Source organism: Artemia franciscana, chromosome 6 (assembly GCF_032884065.1).
Source record: "Artemia franciscana chromosome 6, ASM3288406v1, whole genome shotgun sequence".
NCBI lineage: Eukaryota > Metazoa > Arthropoda > Branchiopoda > Anostraca > Artemiidae > Artemia > Artemia franciscana.
The window spans coordinates 39,565,476-39,572,209 of NC_088868.1; the positions used below are offsets into that span (position 1 = coordinate 39,565,476).

The 6,734-nt window shown below is 34.6% G+C and overlaps 1 protein-coding gene across 3 annotated transcripts in view; it reads right to left on the reverse strand.

The window, feature by feature from the left end:
* Nucleotides 1-5,288, reverse strand: part of LOC136028413 (uncharacterized) — a 154,563-nt gene extending 149,275 nt beyond the window's left edge. For 2 of the 3 annotated variants that reach the window (XM_065706250.1, XM_065706252.1), the window contains exon 1: nucleotides 5,173-5,288. The gene's annotated coding sequence lies outside the window, so the exon portion shown is untranslated. Of the gene's footprint in view, nucleotides 1-2,931; nucleotides 2,972-5,172 lie in introns of those variants that run through there. The other variant, XM_065706251.1, reaches the window with a different exon arrangement.
* Nucleotides 5,289-6,734: the final 1,446 nt, after the last annotated feature.

Consider the following 6,734-nt stretch of genomic DNA (forward strand, 5'->3'; position numbering starts at 1 on the left):
ACAAGTTGTACAACAGTACAAGTAACAACAGTTACTTTTTTTGCCAGTAACAACAGTAACAACAGTACAAGAGTACAAGAGTACAATTACAAGTAACAGTACAAGTAACAAGTTGTACAACAGTACACCAGTACAAGTAACAACAGTTACTTTTTTTACCAGTAACAACAGTAACAACAGTAAAACAGTACAAGAGTACAAGTACAAGTAACAGTACAAGTAACAAGTTGTACAACAGTACAAGTAACAACAGTTACTTTTTTTGCCAGTAACAACAGTAACAACAGTACAAGAGTACAAGAGTACAAGTACAAGTAACAGTACAAGTAACAAGTTGTACAACAGTACAACAGTACAAGTAACAACAGTTACTTTTTTTACCAGTAACAACAGTAACAACAGTACAACAGTACAAGAGTACAAGTACAAGTAACAGTACAAGTAACAAGTTGTACAACAGTACAAGTAACAACAGTTACTTTTTTTGCCAGTAACAACAGTAACAACAGTACAAGAGTACAAGAGTACAAGTACAAGTAACAGTACAAGTAACAAGTTGTACAACAGTACAACAGTACAAGTAACAACAGTTACTTTTTTTACCAGTAACAACAGTAACAACAGTACAACAGTACAAGAGTACAAGTACAAGTAACAGTACAAGTAACAAGTTGTACAACAGTACAAGTAACAACAGTTACTTTTTTTGCCAGTAACAACAGTAACAACAGTACAAGAGTACAAGAGTACAATTACAAGTAACAGTACAAGTAACAAGTTGTACAACAGTACAACAGTACAAGTAACAACAGTTACTTTTTTTACCAGTAACAACAGTAACAACAGTACAACAGTACAAGAGTACAAGTACAAGTAACAGTACAAGTAACAAGTTGTACAACAGTACAAGTAACAACAGTTACTTTTTTTGCCAGTAACAACAGTAACAACAGTACAAGAGTACAAGAGTACAAGTACAAGTAACAGTACAAGTAACAAGTTGTACAACAGTACAACAGTACAAGTAACAACAGTTACTTTTTTTACCAGTAACAACAGTAACAACAGTACAACAGTACAAGAGTACAAGTACAAGTAACAGTACAAGTAACAAGTTGTACAACAGTACAACAGTACAAGTAACAACAGTTACTTTTTTTGCCAGTAACAACAGTAACAACAGTACAACAGTACAAGAGTACAAGTACAAGTAACAGTACAAGTAACAAGTTGTACAACAGTACAAGTAACAACAGTTACTTTTTTTGCCAGTAACAACAGTAACAACAGTACAAGAGTACAAGAGTACAATTACAAGTAACAGTACAAGTAACAAGTTGTACAACAGTACAACAGTACAAGTAACAACAGTTACTTTTTTTTACCAGTAACAACAGTAACAACAGTACAACAGTACAAGAGTACAAGTACAAGTAACAGTACAAGTAACAAGTTGTACAACAGTACAAGTAACAACAGTTACTTTTTTTGCCAGTAACAACAGTAACAACAGTACAAGAGTACAAGAGTACAAGTACAAGTAACAGTACAAGTAACAAGTTGTACAACAGTACAACAGTACAAGTAACAACAGTTACTTTTTTTACCAGTAACAACAGTAACAACAGTACAACAGTACAAGAGTACAAGTACAAGTAACAGTACAAGTAACAAGTTGTACAACAGTACAAGTAACAACAGTTAGTTTTTTTGCCAGTAACAACAGTAACAACAGTACAAGAGTACAATTACAAGTAACAGTACAAGTAACAAGTTGTACAACAGTACAACAGTACAAGTAACAACAGTTACTTTTTTTACCAGTAACAACAGTAACAACAGTACAACAGTACAAGAGTACAAGTACAAGTAACAGTACAAGTAACAAGTTGTACAACAGTACAAGTAACAACAGTTACTTTTTTTGCCAGTAACAACAGTAACAACAGTACAAGAGTGCAAGAGTACAAGTACAAGTAACAGTACAAGTAACAAGTTGTACAACAGTACAACAGTACAAGTAACAACAGTTACTTTTTTTGCCAGTAACAACAGTAACAACAGTACAAGAGTACAAGAGTACAATTACAAGTAACAGTACAAGTAACAAGTTGTACAACAGTACAACAGTACAAGTAACAACAGTTACTTTTTTTTTACCAGTAACAACAGTACAACAGTACAAGAGTACAAGTACAAGTACAAGTAACAGTACAAGTAACAAGTTGTACAACAGTACAAGTAACAACAGTTACTTTTTTTGCCAGTAACAACAGTAACAACAGTACAAGATTACAAGAGTACAAGTACAAGTAACAGTACAAGTAACAAGTTGTACAACAGTACAACAGTACAAGTATCAACAGTTACTTTTTTTGCCAGTAACAACAGTAACAACAGTACAAGAGTACAAGAGTACAAGTACAAGTAACAGTACAAGTAACAAGTTGTACAACAGTACAACAGTACAAGTAACAACAGTTACTTTTTTTACCAGTAACAACAGTAACAACAGTACAACAGTACAAGAGTACAAGTACAAGTAACAGTACAAGTAACAAGTTGTACAACAGTACAACAGTACAAGTAACAACAGTTACTTTTTTTACCAGTAACAACAGTAACAACAGTACAACAGTACAAGAGTACAAGTACAAGTAACAGTACAAGTAACAAGTTGTACAACAGTACAAGTAACAACAGTTACTTTTTTTGCCAGTAACAACAGTAACAACAGTACAAGAGTACAATTACAAGTAACAGTACAAGTAACAAGTTGTACAACAGTACAACAGTACAAGTAACAACAGTTACTTTTTTTTTACCAGTAACAACAGTAACAACAGTACAACAGTACAAGAGTACAAGTACAAGTAACAGTACAAGTAACAAGTTGTACAACAGTACAACAGTACAAGTAACAACAGTTACTTTTTTTGCCAGACAAAATTCGTTACGTTTCTTCTTTTTTTTTTCTTTTTTTGCCAGACAATCGGTTTGTAAATAAATGCTAATACCAAATCATAGTATATTTGACAAGACTTTATATATAATGTATGCCAATTTTATTCCGTAGTTTGTCCGAACACTATATGGATTGACTGTCAAGGGGGGACTAATGTACTACCATCTGTTGCATTTAAAAACTAGTTGGGGAGATTAGGGGAGTGAATGGTCCCAGCTGAATTATAAATATAAAATCTAATAGGCGTTTGTGAGCTGATTTCATTGTTAGGGCTGGGTAAAACATGGGCTGATTCTTTGGGAGAGGTTACATACAATCATTACTCTTAATCAGTTTATTTATTAGGTTGTCAAAATTACTTGTACTTAATGAGCCCGTAAGTGGGATTTTCTGAGCATTAATTTCGTGAATGTAAATATATATGTAGAACCCTAAGTCGCCGAACATACAAGCTCCTCAATGAGCAGAGATGCTGATCGCCCATGTATCCTGCACAAAACCTGCTTCACATTGTATCTAATAATGATAATAATGGTTATCATTGATATGGTGATGATGATAATAATTGATTAGGATAAATCTATCAAGAGAATACTATTCGTTTTTTCGCATTAACAGAGGCTGAAAACGTTACACCAAATACAACTTGACTCAACATTAGAAAACCAACTTCTGAATATTAACTACGAAAACATAAATACGTAGTAACCATGTTCTTTGTGAGCCTAAAGCCTCATTTAAAATGCCCCCATGCATCCGTAAAAAAGCTTCTGAACACAAACAGTGTGAAAATAAATGCGTAAAAACCAAAATTAGTGTAAATACGTGAATGACTTAACGTGATTAAACGTCATGACTTAACGTGATGACTTAATTACTTAACGTGAAGTTAAAATCACGTGAAGGACTTCACATTCCTCCACCTGCAAAAGGCCAACTTCATAACGTTCCTAGCCACAACTGACAAGGCACTATTCCCTTTTTGTATAAAACTTGACCCAAGATACCCACTTTCGGAAATTTAGAGAGTCGTAATTTAATAGCCGTCTGAAAAACGCCTACGGAATGACGATAAAATTGCCGTCTTTCGGGAAACAATAAAACCATTGAACTGTAGAAAACAACATATCGAGAACTGGCATAGGAAACCTTTATATCACTTCTATATATTTTTTTTCATCAGCTGATTCCTCAACTGATTTCCTGATCAGCTGACTCATCAGCTGATTTCCCCATGAGTTTCCTCATCAGCTGACTGACCTGCAAATATCGAGATTCACCAGACCAGACCAGACTTAAAAAAAATTAAGAAAAAGCTCTAAACATCCAAGAATGAAAAGAGCAAAAAAAAAAATCCCCAAAACTCGGCCTTCCACAAAACCATAGCATTACCCTCATTTGGATTTTTACTTAATCCTGATTTGGATTTTTACTTAATTTTTCATAGGATCTAACAACGATCTGGCTAAAGACTGAGAAGCCTAAAGACTGAGATTTATATTATAAAAAATTAAAACGTAGGACGATCATAGAAAGATGCCCAGGAATAGTTATTATTTGTATAATGACTACCATATGCTCATCCTTCAGTTAAAAAAAAAAATACATTTTTCGGGTAACAGTAAAAAAAATTATTTTTGCACTTTTTAAGACATTTGGATACATGACAGTTAAAGGAAAAATATTTATATATTTTTTTAAAGGTGAATAGTCTGTGATTGTCTGTAATTCCACAATTCTGTTGTATCTACCCATTCTGGGATATCTATGAATATTTGACTAATATATACCCTAGATTTTACCTATTGTACCCCTTACAATAGGCTTTAGTTACTATTTCATTTTAGAAATAAGAAAAGAAATGTCATCTTGTAGCTTGTTTCTGTTAAAAGATGGCACGAATACAGAACTTCGGCATTCAGGCAAATCCCCCCACCTTAAAGAATATCATAACTCACGTTTCCCACATGTTTTCGTATTCGTCACATGACTTTTCTATTTTTAAAAGTGTTGACAAAATTAAAATTTAATAGAGGGTGGCGCACTCTCCACTACCAAGGCTACACCTCCAAGTGTACAAGTTTCACCTCACCTCGCCATGCTCCACCTAAACACATCACTCTACCACGCACCACTTGATGTAGCCTACAACATTTCTGAAAGTGGGCGGCCCCTCGGCAAGAACACAAAAGCGAAGACAGAATTACCTCAACTGTATCCGAAGTATCGGGTGCTCTGTTTTGAGTCACTGAATGACTATCCAAGGTTGTGGCCTCTTCATCAGTCTTCGCGGCGTCCTAAAAGAAGTAGATCATAGTTTAAAATATATCACTATGATTATGACATTTTTTAGTTTAATGGCCTGGCTTTTAGAGTCAAACTTGAGGATGAAATGAAAAAACTTCACACGGCATCACCAATAGTACATCAAATATATAATTATGTCAGTTGACCAACGTTCAAGCTTAAATAATAATGTTTTTATGGAGCAATTAGAAGACAAAGCTAAGGCTCATATTTTCGAGACTAAAAGTGGTGGAAGCCTGTTATAGCAGTTTCTACATCTCTACACGGCTACAGAATTTAAGCTTGGGGGGGTATCAATAAAACTTAGTTTACTCATCAAAATTTTTCACCACTCCACCCCTGTAAGTAGTACAACTTTCAACCTTCTGAGGGGTACGGCCTCTTCACCTTGTGGATCAACCCAAGTATCTGTGTGATGCATCTTGCAAAAGATACAAAGACGGTATATTATTAGGCAATAGTTTTGAACAAATCAATAATACAGGCTTTTTACACCAATTGCTTCCCATGTCAATTTAATTCTTCTCTAATAAAATTGTGACATTAAAATTTGGGAAAAACAAATATCATTCAAAAATCTTGGCTTCTTTTTCTTATAAGGCTAGACTGTGAAGTGTGCTGAATTTTATTTGCTATTCCATCAAAAATATATACTTTCGCCTCCCATGTATTATATTTTCAGTCAACAAACTTAAATAATCTGATTTGTCTTTCTCCAAAATAAAAAAAGGGTAAAAAAAACGTGAAGCCAATTTTTTATAAATTATCGTAAAAAAAAGATGTCTTCAAGCTACGATTGCTGTTTACGAAATTTTTACATTAGAAGGATAGTACTGGATAAAATTTAATGGGTTTAGCCAAGTTTAGAAATTTCCCTCATTGGATCAGGACTATAACACACTTCGATGTTAAAATATGCGGGGGACGTTAAAATCTCACGTACGTCAAGGCAAGACCTTAAACAAGTATGAAGGAGGGTATTGACTTTCAAAACTATTATTCCAAATTTGGCAAAGTAGGTAGTTTTAGGGGTGAGATTCTCAAAACAAGCAAAAAAGGCGAGTCAAATGAAAACAGAAAACATTATGAGAAAAAGCAAAACCCATGAAGCTACCGGGGGTCCCCTACCATCTATAAGCATGTCCAATTAATCCGCCTGTAGTGCAGACAGGGTCGGATCTAGGGGGGCTAGAGGGGGCAAACACCACGGGAGGAAAAACAAGCTAAAACTGTAATGTTCTGGGGCAAAAACCGTTCTGATGGTGCACCACGGGGCAGCGAAGCCTACGTCCCCCTGAGAAAAAGCCCTAACTGCGGCTCTGAGTTACATTATTTTTTTATTTTCCTTTTTTATTTTTTTGCTCTAAGCTGATTAAAGCGTATTTGAAACTTTCGTCTTTAAAGTTCTGATATTTCTTACTTCCGAAAACAGGGGAAAATTTATTGAAGACAAAACAAAGTC